This window comes from Condylura cristata, unplaced genomic scaffold (genome assembly GCF_000260355.1).
Source record: "Condylura cristata isolate star-nosed mole 26May11 unplaced genomic scaffold, ConCri1.0 scaffold00018, whole genome shotgun sequence".
Taxonomy (NCBI): domain Eukaryota; kingdom Metazoa; phylum Chordata; class Mammalia; order Eulipotyphla; family Talpidae; genus Condylura; species Condylura cristata.
The window spans coordinates 37,295,284-37,314,031 of record NW_004567119.1 but is presented as its reverse complement, the minus strand read 5'-3'; the positions used below and the strand labels follow the sequence as shown (position 1 = coordinate 37,314,031).

The following is an 18,748-nucleotide window of genomic DNA, read 5'->3' as shown; positions in this document are numbered from 1 at the left end:
AGGCATATTCTTGACTCAGGAACCCTACTGAGCTATATCTATCTTCAGGACTAACTCCTCACATCCCTCAAGTCTTTAATCCTGACCTGATCCTCCTATCTTAAACATTTTTATTCTGCTTATTTTAAAAAAAACAAACATAGTTTTAGTCATTTGATATGTTTGGTAACTTTCTAGAAGAATGGAGGTCTATTAGGACAAGGTCAATATTTTTTTTAACCCATGTTACCTGACCACTAAAATAATGCTAAGCACAAAATGATGTTCATTATTTGCAGAATGAATAAAAGGGGGAGGGGGACAGAACATAAAAGTTACAGATCTCAAAATTAAATCACTAATTCACTTAGCCTATTAGGTATCAATATAATTTATAAAAGAAAACAAAATAAAGCACAAAAAAGGTGTTTTTCTCACCGCTGTTGTAACTTTAGAATCCAGTGTAATTGAGTAGCAAGACTAAGTACTTCTTTTACAAATGAAGTAGCTATGATAACTCATAAGTCTACTGATTTTCTCACCACCTTTTACTCAATATCACTTGAAACATTCAAATGCGATAAACAAGCATTAGGTTTTACTCTCCCTAGTAATTAGTATTTATTCCTCCACCATTTGTTTCAGTTAGTATTAGCTTAATAACATAATAAATGAAACATGTAGAAATTAAAAATGTGTCATTAAAGATACTGCCAAAAAATTGTCTTTTATTCATCTATTCAATTTGTGTTTCTTTAGTCATGTTACACTCTAGCTTTTCTGTATCATTAACATTTATAAATGGTTTGAACTCTGGAAATAAAATGCTACATTTAAATATTTACTAATTAAATGCTTAAAATTTCATTCATGTCACAGGTAGTAATTATTACATACTCTAATTCTATGATAAATCAGGTTGATTATGTAAGTATCATATTGAAAATGCTAATGTTTTTTGGAAAAAAAAGTACACTCAATACTAGAGATTTACCTATAATAACTACACAATGTACACTCTGTTGTCACTCTCACATTAACTTTTACATCCTCCTCCTTTTTGTGCTTGTACATATGTAAAGAAACACAGTATAAGAGCAGACATAGTTTAGACAGGGATTTTTCAGAAATTTGCACAAGCTTATCAAATTTATATAATATTGCTATGTATCATTGAGAAGATTAAAAGTACCTGCCAACTTACTACTTACTATTATTAGACAATGGAGATGTTTTGAGGAAAAAAATTTAAAAATACATTAAAAATATATATATATATATATTCACTGCTCAATTATACAAATAAAATAAAGTTTGGTTGTTCATATAAACTATCATTCCCAAAATAATTCAGTTACTTCTATTCTATAAAGGAATTGGAAAAAAGTGGATCTTCAGAACAGATAAATATATAAGTCGTAACTTTATTATATAATTCTTTAGTTTAAGACAGTTTTGGCACTGAAATACCTTTTGCTTGCATTATAAACACTAATATTTCATTTATGTTAGCTATTTTTCTGAGATCTGTGAATGCTACAATGTTCTATATAAAGACTTGAAGCTATGCAGTGATTATAATCCATTTTAATATAGATTGTTATCTAATTTCATTCACAGATGCATTTGGAGCCATTATTAAACAAAACTGCTTCTACTCCCCGAACATAATTGATGAATTTCAGTTAATTATTATTTTGTGTGTGTACCCAGAAGCAATTTTAATGATGGGCACAGATTTTCTCAAAATGTGCTCAAATCCAAGAAAATGCTCAAATAAAGCATTCATGATAAAATTTCCTGTGTAGCCTTGTCATAAGAGAAACATCTTTCTAGTCAATGAAATACCAAGTTAAGCTATTTAAATCACGTTCTGAATTGAAAGGAGAAAAAATTGAATAATGCTATCCAATCATAGCCGATGGATATTAAATTACTTTAGATTTTCAAGTAATAAAATTCAATATTATTTTGTGATTGGACAGTGAAGTTTATAAAGTAAAATGCTTGCACTTAATGGATATCTAATTCTAACAATTTTTTATTATCTTGCATCCCTAAGCTTTTGACATTAATTAATTTCTAGTGATTTAAGATATTAAATAAAGAGTTCAAAGTTGACAGGGAGATGACATCCAAGGAGGTTTCCTGTTTCACTACTGGGAAGGTAATGTAAGGTGATTTAGAGAGACACTGGAGTCGGAAGTTCTCATGACTTGGGACAACACTGAGATGTCTCTTGAGCATGAGAACAATGCTGACTCTGACAGAAGGAACAATGAGAAAATTCAGCTGTGTATAACTAAGATGGGTAAAGAGATGAACCTTGAGAGGTGAAGAGATGAACCTAGATGAGAACCAGAGTTGTTAGCCTATGCTCCCATGTGTGGCTAGTGGTCCTAAGGAAAGGATAGCTGAGTGCTACCGAGGCACAACCTTAACTGTTGGGAGCAAGATGTGGAAGTGCTATGGTAAGCAGATAAGCAGGCTCTCCAGTGAAGAAGAAAATAACAGAGATGAACTCTCCTTTCATACCTCCTTGGAATTCAAGATGAGCCTGTAAATCAGCTATAAAAGCCTCGTTTGTAGACTGTAGATGCAGATCTAGAAACCCAGAGAGGAGGGGTAGCAAGTGACAAAAGTGAGACACCCCAGTATATCAATTTCACCAGTGACTAAACCCTCTCCTACCCACTGACTACCAACCACAGATCAAGTCTCTCCAACTTACAGTGCCATATACTGGAAGAGTGGAAGTTATGCATTCTTAGACTGGTATAATAGCCTAAAATACTACAAAACCAGGAGATAGAAAAAAACAGCACAAGGCACTTTGAGTTCTCAGGTGGTTATTTTACCACACAGAGAGAAGAAATCTCTAGAATCCAATCACAAAGACATGGGGGAATCTTTACTTCCTATCAGAAAAAGCGTTCAGAACTGCCCCGATAAAGAAATGCAAAGAAACAGTAAACACAGAAAAGCTGACAAAAATGTACAAGAAAACAGAAAATCAAATAAACGGCCTGAGAAATTAAACTAATGAAGAGAAGAAAGTAATTGAAGTTTTAAATTAAAAAAAAAAACAGAGGCAAAGGATGTAAAAAACATTAATAGAGGAGATAAAAATTTTGGAGAAAACTATGGAAGTGAAATAAATAAAGTGGAAATCCAGTTAATGACAAAGAATCCACAGAAGAAAGGGAAATATGAAGAAAATAATGAAGATACACTCTAACAATTACCATATTCCCACAGGAAAGGCAATATAAAAATAACAGGTATTACAGAGAGGTAAGAGAGAGAGAAAATTGAACAGACAAAAAGAAATAATACAGGAAAACTTGCCAAAACTGAAAGAGGAACGAAATAGACAAGTCTATGAAGTGAAAAGAACATCTAATTACCTAAATTTAATGATAACTTCACCAAGACACATTATTAAAGAAACCTCCAAGAGCTCAAGCCTAAGAAAGAATATTAACAAAGACAAGTAGGTTACCAATAGAGCTATTCCCATTATTCTTCTATCTGATTTCTCTAAGGCAGGACTATGGGTAAGAAATGGGATGATACACTTAATGTACTTACAGATGAGAAACTTCCAGCTAAGGATACTTTATCATGCAAGACGCTCCTTCAAATGTAATGAAGAAATAAATTCCTTCTCATACAATCAGAAATTGAAGATTTTAGGAAACACTAGACCTCCCGAATAAGAAATGATAAAAGGAGCTCTCCTACCCAATCAAAAAAAGAAACATCCACAAAAGAAAATTAACAAGGAATAGAACCAGAAAATAAGGATAATGGCACTTGCAAACCCTCATATATCAATAAACACCCTGAATGTACCAATCAGAGGGAAAGAGAGCATTGTGATCAGAAAAGAATACCTGTCTGCTGGTCTATAGGAAATGCACCTGAATTCTAAAGATAAACATAGGTTTGAGGAAAGGGCTGGAAAACAGTGCTACAACCAAATAGGACATCACACAAGAAAAAAAATTGTATACCAATTTCCCTGATGAACATCAATGCAAAAGTCCTCAACAAAATCTTAGCACTCTGAACTCAATATGCATTGGAAGGATCATATACCATAGCCAAGTGCTATTTATAAAAGGATGATTCAATAACTGAAAATTAATTAATACAATTTACCCTATCAACAAAAGGAAAAATTCATGACCATATCAATATATGCTGAAAAAACATTTGCTAAGTTTCAACATTCACTTAAGATAAAGATGCTCAAAAAAATGGGATAGAGGGAACAAACCTCAAAATAATAATGACCATACATGACAAAACCACAGGTAACACCATTTACAGTGATGAAGGGAAAAAAAAAAACTTTTCCCCTAAGAGCTGATGCAAGGTAAGATGTTTACTGTTATCACTACTATTCAGTATAGTATTGGAAGTCATGGTACAATTAGGCAAGAAAAGGATGTGAAAAGAATCCAAAATTGGTAAAATGAAACTATCATTATTTTTAGATGAAAATATACATAGGAAATACTAAAGATTCCACTTAAAAAACCTAATTTATATTATAAGTAGTGCTACAAAGTGGCAGTTTATACTATCAATGTACAAAAATCAATTGTTTCTATATGTAAGCAATGAACTAGAAAAGGGAGAAAACAAGGAAATAATCCCATTTACAATTGTCCAAATACATTCAATGCTGTGCTATGTACAATAGCCAAGTTTTGGAAGCCACCTAATTGTCCAAACACAGATGAATAGATGCCCAAAGACAGGTGAGACAGAGAGAGAGAGAGAGAAGGAGAGAGAGAGAGAGAGAGTGTGTGTGTGTGTGTGTGTAGATGGATGGATGGATAGATAAAAATATACATAGGAATATACATATATGTATACACACAATACTGTTCATATTTTATTTCTTTTATTCTACATACAGTACATCATATTTCCTTTTGACACAACATATGCTTTCTCCTATCAGGTGTAGTCTCCCAATATAATTCCCACCACTATTCACCTGTGTACCATCACCGTAGTTCCTTGGGTTCCACATCCCTCCAGAATGTTTCTGATTTATAGCTGCCTGTTAATTTTCTTATTAACTTATTATAACTATTATTTTCTGATACCTTATTTTGTTAGCCTACATTCCTCCTCATATGGTCCAGTATTTTTCTTTTTCTTCTAGTTTATTTCACAGAGCATAATCCCTTCAGCGCCATCCACATTGCTGCAGATGGCATGAGTTTCTCTTATTGATTTCTGAGTAATATATATATACCACATCTTCTTGATCCAGTCTTCTATTTTTGGCATTTGGGTTGTTTCCACATCTTACCTATTGGAAATAGTGCTGCAATAAACATAGGAGTGCACATATGCTTTTGAACTAATGTTTTTGTGTCCTGTGGGTAAATTCCCAGGAGTGGAATTGCTGGGTCATATTGAAGCTCCATATAATTTGAGGAATCTCTACAAAGCTTTCCATAGTGGTTGGACCAATTTGCATTCCCACCAGAAATGTAGAGAGTTCCTTTTTCTCCACATTCTCAACAACATTTGCTGTTTCCTGTTTTTTAATATGAGCCATTCTCACTGGTATAAGGTTAAAATAAGATGAACTCTTGATGTTTGAGACAACAAAGAGAACTAGAGGGGATTATGCTATGCAAAAGATAGAAAAAGCACAAATACCAGAAGGTTCCACATAGATGTAGTCTAGAGAACAACAACAACAACAAAAGGATCAGATAAAATCAAGCCAAATTAAATATCTAGAAATTTGATTATTGAATTGAGGCTACAGAATGGGAAGAAGAAGGAATAGTATAGTGAAGGACTTACTACTTTGGTGGTGGGTGAGGTGAGAACATATAGCTAAAAATGTGATCATACACCTCTAAATCATATGCAGTATTGTAAATTAATGTTGTGTCTATTTTTAAAAAAAGACCAATGGCACAAAATATTCTGGATATCTATTTTTAGGTAAATATATATAAGTGTTATTCAGATTCATTTGCAAATAAGTATAATTTTCATATAATTTCTGCATTATAAAAATTCCTATAAATGTTTAAAAGAAAAAATTACATAAATCAATAGGGCCATAAAATTTAAGTTAAGCCATTTCACAGTGCAAAATGGCAGGTTCAATAGGTAAAGATGGAAACACAAATTTTGGTGGAGACAATAATCTAGCATGTACACAAAACGAGGCTTCTAAAATCTGAAGGGAATATGACCTTAATTTTAAAATACTATTGACCTAAAGGAGGGGAAATACTACTAAAATACAAACATGATACAAATCAACATAAAACTTTTTAATATAAAAAACCATAAATTGGCCCTCCCTGGTGGCGCAGCGGGTTAAAGCACAGCACTGAGAATCTGAAGCCACTTCCGCATGAGTTCGATTCCCGCCTGCCGCCTGCCCAGGAGGAGACCACATGGCGAGCCAGACCTCTCCTGACCCGCCCGCTGCTTCCCTCAGCAGTGTACTTTGTCAATCTGCCTGTTCTGCTCCCACTCTGTCTCTGGTGAAGCCTCTCACCACCCCTGAGCCTCTGGCCTGTACCCCAGTTCTGTATGCACAAATAAATAAATAAATCTTTAAAAAAAAACCCATAAATTAAAAATGTTTGTTTTTGAATTTCATCCTCTTCAACTAAAAAGTAAATGTAATATTAACTTCTTCCATTATTGCCAAAATTAAATTAGCTAAAAATAAAAGTAATGCCAGACACATAGTAATGTTCACTGAATACAGTAATAATTTTGTCATTGATATATCAGCCCCAGCATAAAAGAAATAGAAGTATAAAAATGAGTCAAACATAAGACTGAAATTTATACATGAAAGTGTTATTAGGTATTCTATTTGTTTTCACTTGGCAAAAAAGAAATAGCTATCAATAACAGAGTCACAAATGATGGAGGGAGGCAATAAAAAATAGCATGTCATTTCTTTTTAATATGGATTTGCTAACTGAGTTACCAGCAGCAGGCAGTCATCCATCTGTAATTTGTCCAATCTTTTGACACTCCTGCAACTCTCAGCTGCTATGGAAGCAAAAGCATAAACAAGGATGGAGGGCTGGAGAAACAAGAATTAGGCAATAGGAAAGACAAACGAATAATCTTTAACTATTTAGAAAGAACAGTCATGCTGATATTAGTTGACCTTTGGAGGGCTCAGTGTTGTCATTTACAGAAACTGACAACCGATTCTTGGTAATTCAGTAAGGGAAAAAAGATAAGGCACCATTTTGGGGCTAAAATGTCAATATCAGCCTATTGACTTGTTTCAAAAGAACTACTTGTTACTGAGCTAGCCTGAATAAAAGAATTTCAATTGCAAATATATAAAAGACTGTATGTATCTATATACTTGTGTATTTAAATGATTATTGACCTAAGTAACAAATAAATACATAACTATATCATATTTTAAGATTCAAGTGTTAACAAACACTTGAAAAAACATGGGGGGGGCACTGAAAGAACTATCATTTTGTTATTTCACTCATATACTAAAATTCACTATTATCATTTAAGTAGGTATTTAATTTTAAGTAACTTACAGATTTTATACCTTACAACTATCAACTATACCTATTTTTTGGGGGAGAGGCAGAGAATTCCTGTGTGTCTATACTATATTTTTGCATAATTATCACAATGCAATATTGAACTTAAACAGCTTTTTCATAACTAATTTACAAGTCATTACTTACATATGAAGTATTATGTGAATACCCATTTGTGCAAACATTTATTTTGAGGATAACTGTTATAGAATAAATATCATTTGAAAATTTAAATTAAGTCAAATGCCAGAAATTTTGGTAAATTTTTCTAAGTGGAAGTGGTTATGCATTTAAACTGTGCAGACTAGTGCAACAAATGACAGTCCTTAAATATATCCTTAAATAACTACTGGGAGAACTTGATTACCACCAAAGTACACTAGAATCAGAAAAATACCCTTCTGCTATACGAATTTCATATCTAAAATATCTATAAACAATAATATATTAACAACATGATTACAAACTTCTGAAGCAAATATAGCTCTTGGTCTTCAAGTAGTATTTCTTGATTTTCTAATATTAATGTACAGGTATGAAGAGGAAAAGACAGGTCTAAGGTAAGGGATATTTGGGGGAAATTTTGCATATAGAAAGGGGTGAAAATTATTTCATTTTTGGATACCTTAAATCTATCATTCTGAAAGAGGGCTACAGGAGTGAACGAGTGATCAAAGGACAGAAGGCAGGTAAAGGACAGGTCACTGGGTTTACACCCACATGCACAATAGCATGACCATTCAGACTCAAAGGACAACAACAATTAGGTTTACTTAACAGGTTATCAAAGAGTTTCTGCGGCCCCAGGTGGTCGGTTATTTCATCCTAGATAGTGTCCACAGTGTCCAGAAGTCCCAAACAAAAGTTTGCTCATGCAAGATGGCATTCTCCCACTGACAAGGGCCTGGAACGTGTGGCTGGCTGGCAAGCATCATGCTAGGACCTAACACTGCAGCTACAGGTGCTCACAGGTGGTCTGCTGTGATGAGCTTGCCGTAAACAGTCTGAGGTTAAGATGGTTGAATCAGACACACTGTGCTAATAAGTCTCAAAAGTAATTCAGACACAGGGTGCTGGTCACCTATCAGCAGTGCTGGGGAAGCATGGCCAATACTGCTGGTGACTGGTCACCAGAGACAGTATTAGCAACAGCAACACTACAGCTCTTTGTGAACTGGTCCACTCCAACATGAAACAGCTCTTTGAGACACCTGACCCAGGCCACTGGTATTCTTGTCAGGTGATAGCAGTGGCAGGATCAGAGGCAGGTGCAGCTGCCCAGAGTGGGAGTCTGGGAGTTGCAAACTGGCACCTTATATCCTCTTTCAGAATCCCCTACACTGGTCAATACCTGCCTGATTGGACTATTTTCAACTCTAAGCGCTTCGACCATTTTAGCATGAATCAGCCCATCTGGCACTGAATAATTAACTAATGAGCTTATCAACTTGTTTGTATCTGGTTGTTCCATTCTATCACCCAGGAGCCAAATATAAAACAGCGAGAGCCTGGCCAACAATCAAGCACCACCAGCAGCAGGTCTCCATGTATCTGTCCTGCAACCTTCTGATGCTCCTGGGTTCAGGGCTTAAATGCAGATGGCACTCAGGGGAGGCACTGCCCACAGGTGGCAATTTATGGTGTTTGAGGGAAAACTGCCACATTTTCTAAAGGTTGCCACCTCTTAGGCAGGAGAAATGCCAGTCTTGCCCCAAACTGGGGTTCCAGTTTCAAGTCCTGGAATGTTCAGACCTGTTTTATTTCTGCCTATAACTAGACATGCTTGCAATTCTTGCTTGATGGCAATTGATTTTACAGTTCTAATATTTTCCTTTAAGAAAAATGGAAGTAAGCACTTTTTTATTAGAATCTGAACAATAAATATATGAGAAGTGATTCCTAGCATTCTACTCCTTCCTAATTAATGCTTAGGGTTTACAACTTGTTTGATATTTCATTTTGTATTGCTTTAATTTTTCATTTAAATGAACTTTTTAGTTTATTTTGGCAATTTACTGTTGTAAGGTTTTTATTTTGTAAATTGATCTCAGTGTATAGTTCTGTATCTCAATATGTCTTCCTTGAAAAGCCACTGCATGCTTCATCTCAGTATTCTAGAATCACAGTTTGGGTTAAGTATGAAACGACTTGGATAACTTTCACCTTTATCAATACCCTGGATTATACCACTGTAGGGTAAATGAGTTAATCAGGCTCTTTATGCCACTAGTCTCTGTGGCTATCACTGGCAGCTTTAATCATGAATGCAGAGGCCGAATTGTGGACACCTGGACAGGGGTAAGTGTGCACACTTATGCTTAGAGGTCAGGACTGCAAGAGCAGCATCATACAGACTGGCTATGGATATGAGAGGACAGTCAGCATGACTACAGAAGAGGCAAGCTCACCTGGCAATGTGTGAGAGAGCATGCCAGAGAAGAGTTTGCTTGCTTGCTTGCCTGCCTGCCTGCCTGCCTGTCTCCCAGTGCCCCCTCCAGGCAAAAGCCTGCCTCCCCTACCTGGTATGTCTGTGTACCTGGCTCCTTCAGAAGATTAAAACCTGAAAAATCCAGAGGGTTCTGGAACTTTCCTTTGTCTTCCTGCATCCATAGAGAACCTGCCTTGTGCTTGCTGGCATGACCAACGCCTAGGATGAACTGTTTCTTACAAGAATTTTAACAATGAAACTGTCAGGTTCTTAAGCTTTCTGTTGTTTAGTTTGGCCTTTAATATAAATCAAATGACATATTTTAATACCTAACAGTTGAAATGAGATCATTCCTATCCTTAATTTAACACGGCTTACAAACCTATACAAATGCATTTTGGAATGCTTGCTTATTCTTTTCTCAAGTCCACAGGAATCAATATCCCTCACTAATTCCTTGCTTTTTAAACAATTTTCTGCAAATCTTTACTTCAAGTACATATGACAACATACAGTTTACAGACACTGACCATAACAGCCATACTAAGTGCTGTATAAGCACTGAAGAAACTTCCTCACCTAGTGAAATAAAGAAAACAGGAACAGATATTTTTCATAAGTACAGCAATTATTTGAAACATACACCAAATTGAAGCATGCCTTATTGAAAGACTTCAAATTATATTTTATTTAAAAAATTTCAATTCTTGTTTTCGTTAACTGACGTAATAGATTTCGCTAAGGATATTCTTGGTTTATAGAAACTATACAAAGATCATAACCACAATAATTGAAAAAAGATTTATATTGTATTAAATACATACAGCCAAGAAATAGACTAAGCAAAAAAATTCTAACTGACCTCAGGGATTAAAAAACTAATGTAAATATTCATTTCTTATATTTCATTTTAACAATCATGTAAATTTATATGTGTTTGAATATTATTTCCTGTTCACTCACCTTGTGAAAATGGTACACCAAGACATGGCAAAGACAGTAATTAAGGGTGCAAATCCCATAAGAGAAAGATAAGCATTCTTTCTTATATTAAAAATGACTTTTAAGGGGCTTCCATATTATACATTACCAGTCCTATGGAATATACGTATTTTAACAAAATTACATTAAGTTACAGTTACTACATTTCATCTCTTTTCACCATTACTTCACTACTGACTTGGATAAAAATAAAAGCATCTGCTGAGAGTCTTTGTAAATTACTCATAGACATAAAAGCCCATAGCCATTAATATAATATATGCAAATGAAAAGATTTTTTGGTTCATCATAGGAAGATGAAATTTATAATCATGTTGTGTTTTCTTCTGTTTGTGTTCCTCAGGTTATATGTCCCACTGAGCATGAATTCATATATTCATCTATGATCATGTATAAAGAAATATGTGTTTGTTTCCACGTAAAATATGTGTGTGTGTGTTTGTCTCCCATAGGGAATTGTGAAAGAAGTCGACACATGAAGAAACAACACAGTGGAGTATATTAAATCAAGTATGACTAGTGAGAAAGTATCATGATCAAAACAAAAATGGTCAAAAATCAAGCAAAATCATGATCATGGTCTTAAGATTTCAAAATTTAGAAGACTTCAACATTAAAAAGTTTAATCTCTTGCTGGGAAAATTAGTAACCTGTATAATCAGCAAAATGTGCTGTAATTATTTATGATTATTTAAAGGAAAATAACCGTAAATACATTAAGCTAAAACAATGTGGCTCTTCATTTCATCTTCTAAAAATAAAAATATTCTGAATTTTCTATTTCTTGCTTCCTATAAAAATTTCAGAGACTTTATTGCCTGAAGTGTCAATAAAACACTTGTAATTTTATTTTTGTTCTGTTCTAGTTTACATGCACTTGTAAAACTTTTACATTTATTTGTTCAGCTATTTATTGAATGCTACTAAATGTCAGGGACAGAATCAGGTAGTGAGGGAGCCAATGAATTAATGAACAGTTCAAAGTAACTTTAACTGGTTGCAAGGAAGATATAATAAAGTTTTGCATAAAAACTTACAGTACAATATGGTTAGAGACCTTAAAAGTAAGACAAACAGAGTGAAATGAGGTCAATAGGGAGCAGGGAATAATCATAAATTATTATTGCATCAGGAATTTATATAATCGTGAAGACTGAAGACACAAATGAAGAATTTTAAGCAAGCAAATGAATGATGTGATCAGAAAGAGTAGTGATGGGCTCATTAGTAAATCGGCTGATATTGAGTAGTCGCTGCTACCCTAAGCAATAGCTACATTAACACTAGAAACCCTAAGCAATAGCTACATTAACACTAGACTCTTAGTCTCTAAGCAGACACATCACTGTTAACACACTGCCATGTAAAACATTTAAGTGAAGTTACTGCCCTGAGCAGGGAATAATGGATGTAAAAAAGTTACTAGATTCTAAAGCACTTTCTAAGTTGTCTTAGAAAAAAAAATTTACCATCTTTTTAATATTGTTCACACATTTCAGTTCCTAAAATTGAAGTTCACAGCCAATGCCACATTAATGTTATACACCACTAATTTTTATTTTTAAAGATATATGGCTTGATGAAAATAAATTTATATCTCAATTTTCTTTCAAACTGTCTTGATTTAGCAATGTATTTTTTTCCATCAAGAATATAGCAAAATAAGTACTCAACTTATATGTCCTCACACATATGTTAAGTATGAAATGGCACACAAAAGTGTCAATTTATTCCCATTTAAAGTTTCCACAGGAGTCTCTTAAATAGTTACTTCCATATAACAAGACCAATACAAAATATTCACTGTTCAGTCTTACAAATCATGGAAAAAGACCAAGTAAAACTATATCTGAAAGATTATTTTTTACAAAAAAAAAAAAAGACAACATAGTATTTAACATGCTACTTCAAATTGTGAGGATATAAGAATTACCCATAGTAAAGTGATCTTAAATTTTTATAATTTCCTTGAATCCAATTTTAATGTACTGTTAAAAATGACATTTTCAACAATAAAAAAATTTTGTCACAATAGCACTTTTACTTTCATAATGTTGAACCACTGCTTAAAATAAATGGAATGATTTATACTCCCAAGAGATGGTTAAATGAATTTATATCACTTCATAGAGTGTAACAGTCACAAATAATTCTTTAATATACAAATAGCAAGTAAGCACATTCTTGAGAACCAGATCAATTCATCTGACCATCCAACTAACCTTTGTATTGATGTTTACTTAAATGCTAAGAGGCTAATGTCAAAATATCAGCATCTGTGCTAAATATTCTCCTAGGTAAATAATTAGTCTTTTACACTGGAAATTACAACTGTTTTCCTGATCAATGATATTGCGTAAAAAGCAGTTTTAGGAGGTCAGTGACACATTCAAAAATAGAGAACTTCAGAGAAGATATGATTTTTCCCTAACATTTGCCTATGCACATTTTGTTCAACAGTTTCAATGTTTTCAAAAGTTTTAAGATATGACATATCAGGTTACTTATACTCAGAGAATAAGCTAGGAGTTTATATTTCGATTAAGATACTACCATTTGAGAAATTCTTGATCTTATATTTTTTTACATGAGAAGAAATTATGCAATGACAGCATTTAAAAATCTAATATATATACTGTACTATTTGCTTTTTAGTTATCATGAGAGCCATTCAAATGAAAATTTGATTTAGTAAACATGATCTTAATAGCATTTATCCATGGCCCTAGTGATTATGTATATCATGGAATTACAGTACCATAATGAGACATAAGAACTAGGGATATAGACAGTTTTTTATTGCTTCCCCTCAACTCTGTAGAAATCAAATCATACAACCTTTCCTAAGAATATTTTGAATTAGGTATGTTTTCTTCTCATCAAGAAACCAGTCAAAAAGGAAATCAGATACCTCAAAGTACTCTGTGTACTTAAGCACAATGTTCTAAATTCTACTTCATATAGGAAATGAAATTTATGACCTTGTACTAAATGACCTATTATTTTGCTACTCCTTAACCAGGTTAAATGTCCCAAATAAGACAGAATTTGACTAAGCATGCTGTCTTCTCTATATCACACATTTGTTTAAGTGTCTTCTATATGGGTAACACAAAAAGAAAAAGGTTTACTTAACATCATTCCTTTCACTACAACCTGTCTTTAGCCATCTTACATAGTAACCTCTAAAAATGTTCACACAAGTCTTTATTACTTTGCCGAAGTATAAAGCATGGCTAGTAAAGGAGAGAATAATACCTAATAAAGCATCCATTTTTATTCATCTCTCTGGATATAAAAAACTCAAATATAACCACCACTTTATTATTTACATCTTCCAATATTTTGTTCCAAACATACTAAAAAAATTAGTATCATACCATGCTATATTTTATAAGTAAAAGGAAAAACCTAATTTCTAATAAAAAACAAATGATCCAAAAAAAGAAAGCAACCAGTAGTAGATGATTTTGTACAATTTTGTTAAGACCTGCAATTGAGCTCTGAAGATTCCATTATAGATTTAATATATGAGTTGAGGCTTTATGAAGGCATAAAAACAAGTGAAGATACAAAGTGAGGAAAACACTAAATTAAAAAAATCCAAGTCAGGAATCATTATAATAGCATTAAGGGACAGAATGCAGGCTGTGATGCAGAAGCCCAGTGCTCGAGTAAGTCCAGTATAAGCTGAGGTCAGAGAAGCAAACATGGGTCAGATCCTGAGGGAGACTCCAGTATCACTTCAGGAAATACATGGGTGTTTTTTTAAACTTATATGAATATTCTTACTGCTCTTTGGAAATATAAAAGAAAAAGGATATCAGGTAGACTGGAAGAACTAAGCATGAGATGAGTTGCTTGGTGAGAAGTGACAGTGCAGGAAAAGAGGTAGAAGGGAGCTGGAATGATGTTGGAGGAAGAGGGAAAAAGCCTGTCTCGAGATTGTATACTCAGAGTTAGGAAAGTGAAAAGTCCAAGTGACTCTACGTACTTTATTTATTTATTTATTTTTGAGGGGTTGGATGAACAGTGGTATAACTGCTTAAGAAGACAGAGGAAGAAATGCATAGAAAGAAATAAGAATCACAAATGCTGTTTTGCACTGTTGAAGATAATAAGCTTATACCTGGGGGAAGGCAAAGGGATCAATGAGTTCACCTAAGCAGATAGAGCTGGCAGATACTGGAGAGAAAGGGGAACCTAGATAACCAATTCTACAACTCTTATCAAATACCTGCAAATTAAAGTATGTCAGGCAAAGTTAAGTGTAATTCCTCCTCTCCCTTCACAACATGGTCTAATTCATCCCCTAGGAAAAAGCAAAACCCCTCAAAGCACTGTAATTTCAGCTACAATACACTGTTCCTAAAACCACAGCTTTCAAGCAACTCTTACATCCTATCATAGAAAAAAAGTAGAACACGGTCAGAAAAACCTGAATTCTTTACTGGTGTGTTTCATTTACTTAAAAAAATGCTTAACTTTTCCTGCTGACCTATTTTACCTCCTGTCTACACTAGAGACTGTAATGCCACAGTGCACTGGGATTTTTATGCAGACTTAGTCAAACACCAACACAATAGGAAGGAAACTACTATTTTTGTATTACTAAAAACAGTGTGAGAAATAATATATATTGTGTCTCTACACTTAATATATACGGTATCGTTATATTCTGACTACAGAATGAGATCCCAAAGTTCTGCAGGAAGGGTGAGGTGGACATTAGTTCCACTGAAGATGTTAGGTGTATTTTTCTTCTGCTAGTGAGATAAATTGGTATTTCTCCTGCCATCAAGCTTAATATCAGTTTTATATTCATCCTACTATGTTGATTTGTTATTTATTCTATTCATTTTATAATAACCCACATTCATAATCATTTTTCAATTACTTTACTCTTGCCTTGACATTTACATATATTCTCATCTCCATTTGCCAAAGGAGTAAAATAAACTCAGATCTAGGCTATCATTTATCTAAAGCCACACAGCAAGAAAATGATACAAGCAAGATATTGTCAAGTTCTATAATTTTATGTTTTTATCAGAAACCTCTCCAGATATACATATATACTCATATATCCCTGTGAGAAATAAACCTAAGAAAACTTGATTTTCTAAGTTAAAATCTGTCTCTAAAATCATGGCAATAAAAATATTATTTCATCTTTGAATAGCACTTTATGATTTACAAAATGCTTTAATATAAACTAGCTTATCTTTGTGGTTACTCAGCACATGTATTTGTAATTATAAAATAGAAATAATTTAAAGAAAGGCAAACAAACAAGCCAGAAAATCCTGGGGAGAAAAGTTAAACCATTTGGGAGATATTTGGCTTGAAGGAAAGAGGACTGAGTGTTTCAATTGTTAATATAAAAGATAATTATAAAGCAGGGGGTGAAAGTAGTTTTCACCTTCACAGTAAGCACACTGGAGGAAACAAGCTCATATGAAATTCAAATGAGATATTTAGAACATCCTAAAATCAATTTGCCAGCAAAGCAGGACCTAAAAATAACTGACCAAAAATTCTATATAAAGATATAACAAAGTTCTATAATAAATATGAAACAAAGTACTAATATACAGGAACTATAAAAGGGGTATCAAATTACCAAAAGAGCCTAAATTAGTATGGATAATCAGAAATCTCTTGTGTAACATTTGCATAGCAAAATGTTGGTGAAAGTTAATGTAATCCTGGTGTTGAGAAAACATTGGTATGAATGCACAGCAAGATGACAATATTATGAATCAAAAACCATTTAAAATACATGAGCAAAGAATATGGGCATGAAAAAGGGTAAATTATAATAGCATAACAAAGAATCTACTAAGATATTGTCAAAACAATAACTGAAATGCAAGTATCTAAGAAATTTACAGGAACAATTGAAACAGATGAGGAATTAATAAAATGGGGTAAAAATTAAGACAAATTGTTTTTAATAGAAAAAATAGAGTTAATGGCGTTTTCAAAAGATGTATGAATGCTGCATGGATTTGGTTGCTTGATGGTAAAAAAGCTTTTATTATAATGAACATGTACTATAAAAACTCTGACACTGCCTATGGTTTAAAATAGATAACCATCTGGGTTAGATGGTATAGAAACAGCTATGTTTGGAGAAGTGGAAAATAAAAAGATTCACAGATCCATTTTAGTTATATGATTCTTTATTAAAATCTGCTACAATTTAAATTCTTGAATTTGCACTTTACATATTTAACTACCATCGTTTTTTTGACTCATAGGTGAATGAAGATCCAGACTACTTATGAATTGCCCATTAAACCTTACATGTTGAATCTATGGCCCTGCTAAGATTTTTGTTTTGCTTTGCTTTTATCTCACTTCAATCCATTCTTGGATTGCTCTTTTCTAATACCCTGCCCTTAATGCTTACCCACTTGTGGATGATCACCACAGCTAGGAGACAAACTCTGTACTAAACTCTGGGCTCCACAGCTAAAAAGCTACTCGACATCTCTATTTAGGTTTCCACAAGGCTTCCTAGCTGTAATGGACTCTTCATTTCGCTTGCAATTTTTTATTTTTAAGTGCTAAAAAATTTTTATAACTGATTATATAAATAATAATTATCTATTACATAATAAACACATTATTTTAATATAATTTGTTATTTATTAATTATATTTAGTGAAAAGGGCATAATATGAACTTAGGATTGTATACTTCCAATTTAGGATTTTATCATTATCCAAATGAGCAAATGTACCTTAAAAATTGCAGAAGGGGCTTCCCTGGTGGTGCAGGGGTTAAAAGTCTGGGAGTTATGAAGTGCTATCAAGCTATTACCAGTGACTGCAGCATAAGTTTGATCCCTAGCCAAGGAGCTGACCCACATGGTACAGAAGACATCTCCTATCTCTTTGTCTGTTCCTCTCAGCAAATGGATTTCAGTAGATCTGCCTGTTCTGCTCCCCACTCTGTCTCTGGTGAATCCTCTCACCCACTCTGACCTATCCCCCAGTTCTTATATGCCTAAATAAATAAAAATAAATCTCTGAAAATTTACAAAAGGCAACAGTAGAATCATTTAAATGAAAATTGAAGAAGTGCATAAGCAACAGAAAATACAATACTGCATTAAGAGTTGCGTGAGTGAAATGCAGATAACAAATGGTAGAGGTGGACACAAACTTAACTGGAATAGAAACTGAATTATTGGTTGAAAAGTTATCTATTCCTAATCAAGTCGTTCCTGCCCATCATTCATTAAAAAGGAGGTAGGAGAAGATAACTCAAAGTATACCTTCTCCTGACACAAAGGAGACCACTTACAAACAGTGAGTACAAGCGAGAGGGCATCTAAGTGAGCCATGGTCACAATATGCTCTATTCACAGACATGATGGGCTATACTACCTCAGAATCTGAAACTCTGACAAGAGCCAGAATCAGAAGATCGGGCCTTGGGCACTTGGAAGGTTTAAAGACGTTGTTCTAGACAAAGCTCCCAGGACAGGTACAGTAGTGGCAAAACAAACGATATGAGATTGAGCACATTATCTCAGCCTCAATCTGCAACTGGGTCAAACCTAGTCTATTACAAATACTATACACACACACACACATGTTATATCACATCACATATATGTTATATACACAGATATTTACACACACTTCTGCATGCATATGAATGAACTAACATATATATATAGCTAATATATGGTTACTTCATAAAGGCAATATTAAAATTAATATATTTAAAATTATACTAA

At 33.6% G+C, this 18,748-nt stretch overlaps 1 protein-coding gene across 1 annotated transcript in view; it reads right to left on the bottom strand.

Annotated features, from left to right (window-relative positions):
• KCNT2 (potassium channel, sodium activated subfamily T, member 2) overlaps window positions 1-18,748 on the bottom strand; it is a 264,093-nt gene that overhangs the window by 128,187 nt on the left and 117,158 nt on the right. The window lies entirely within an intron of this gene.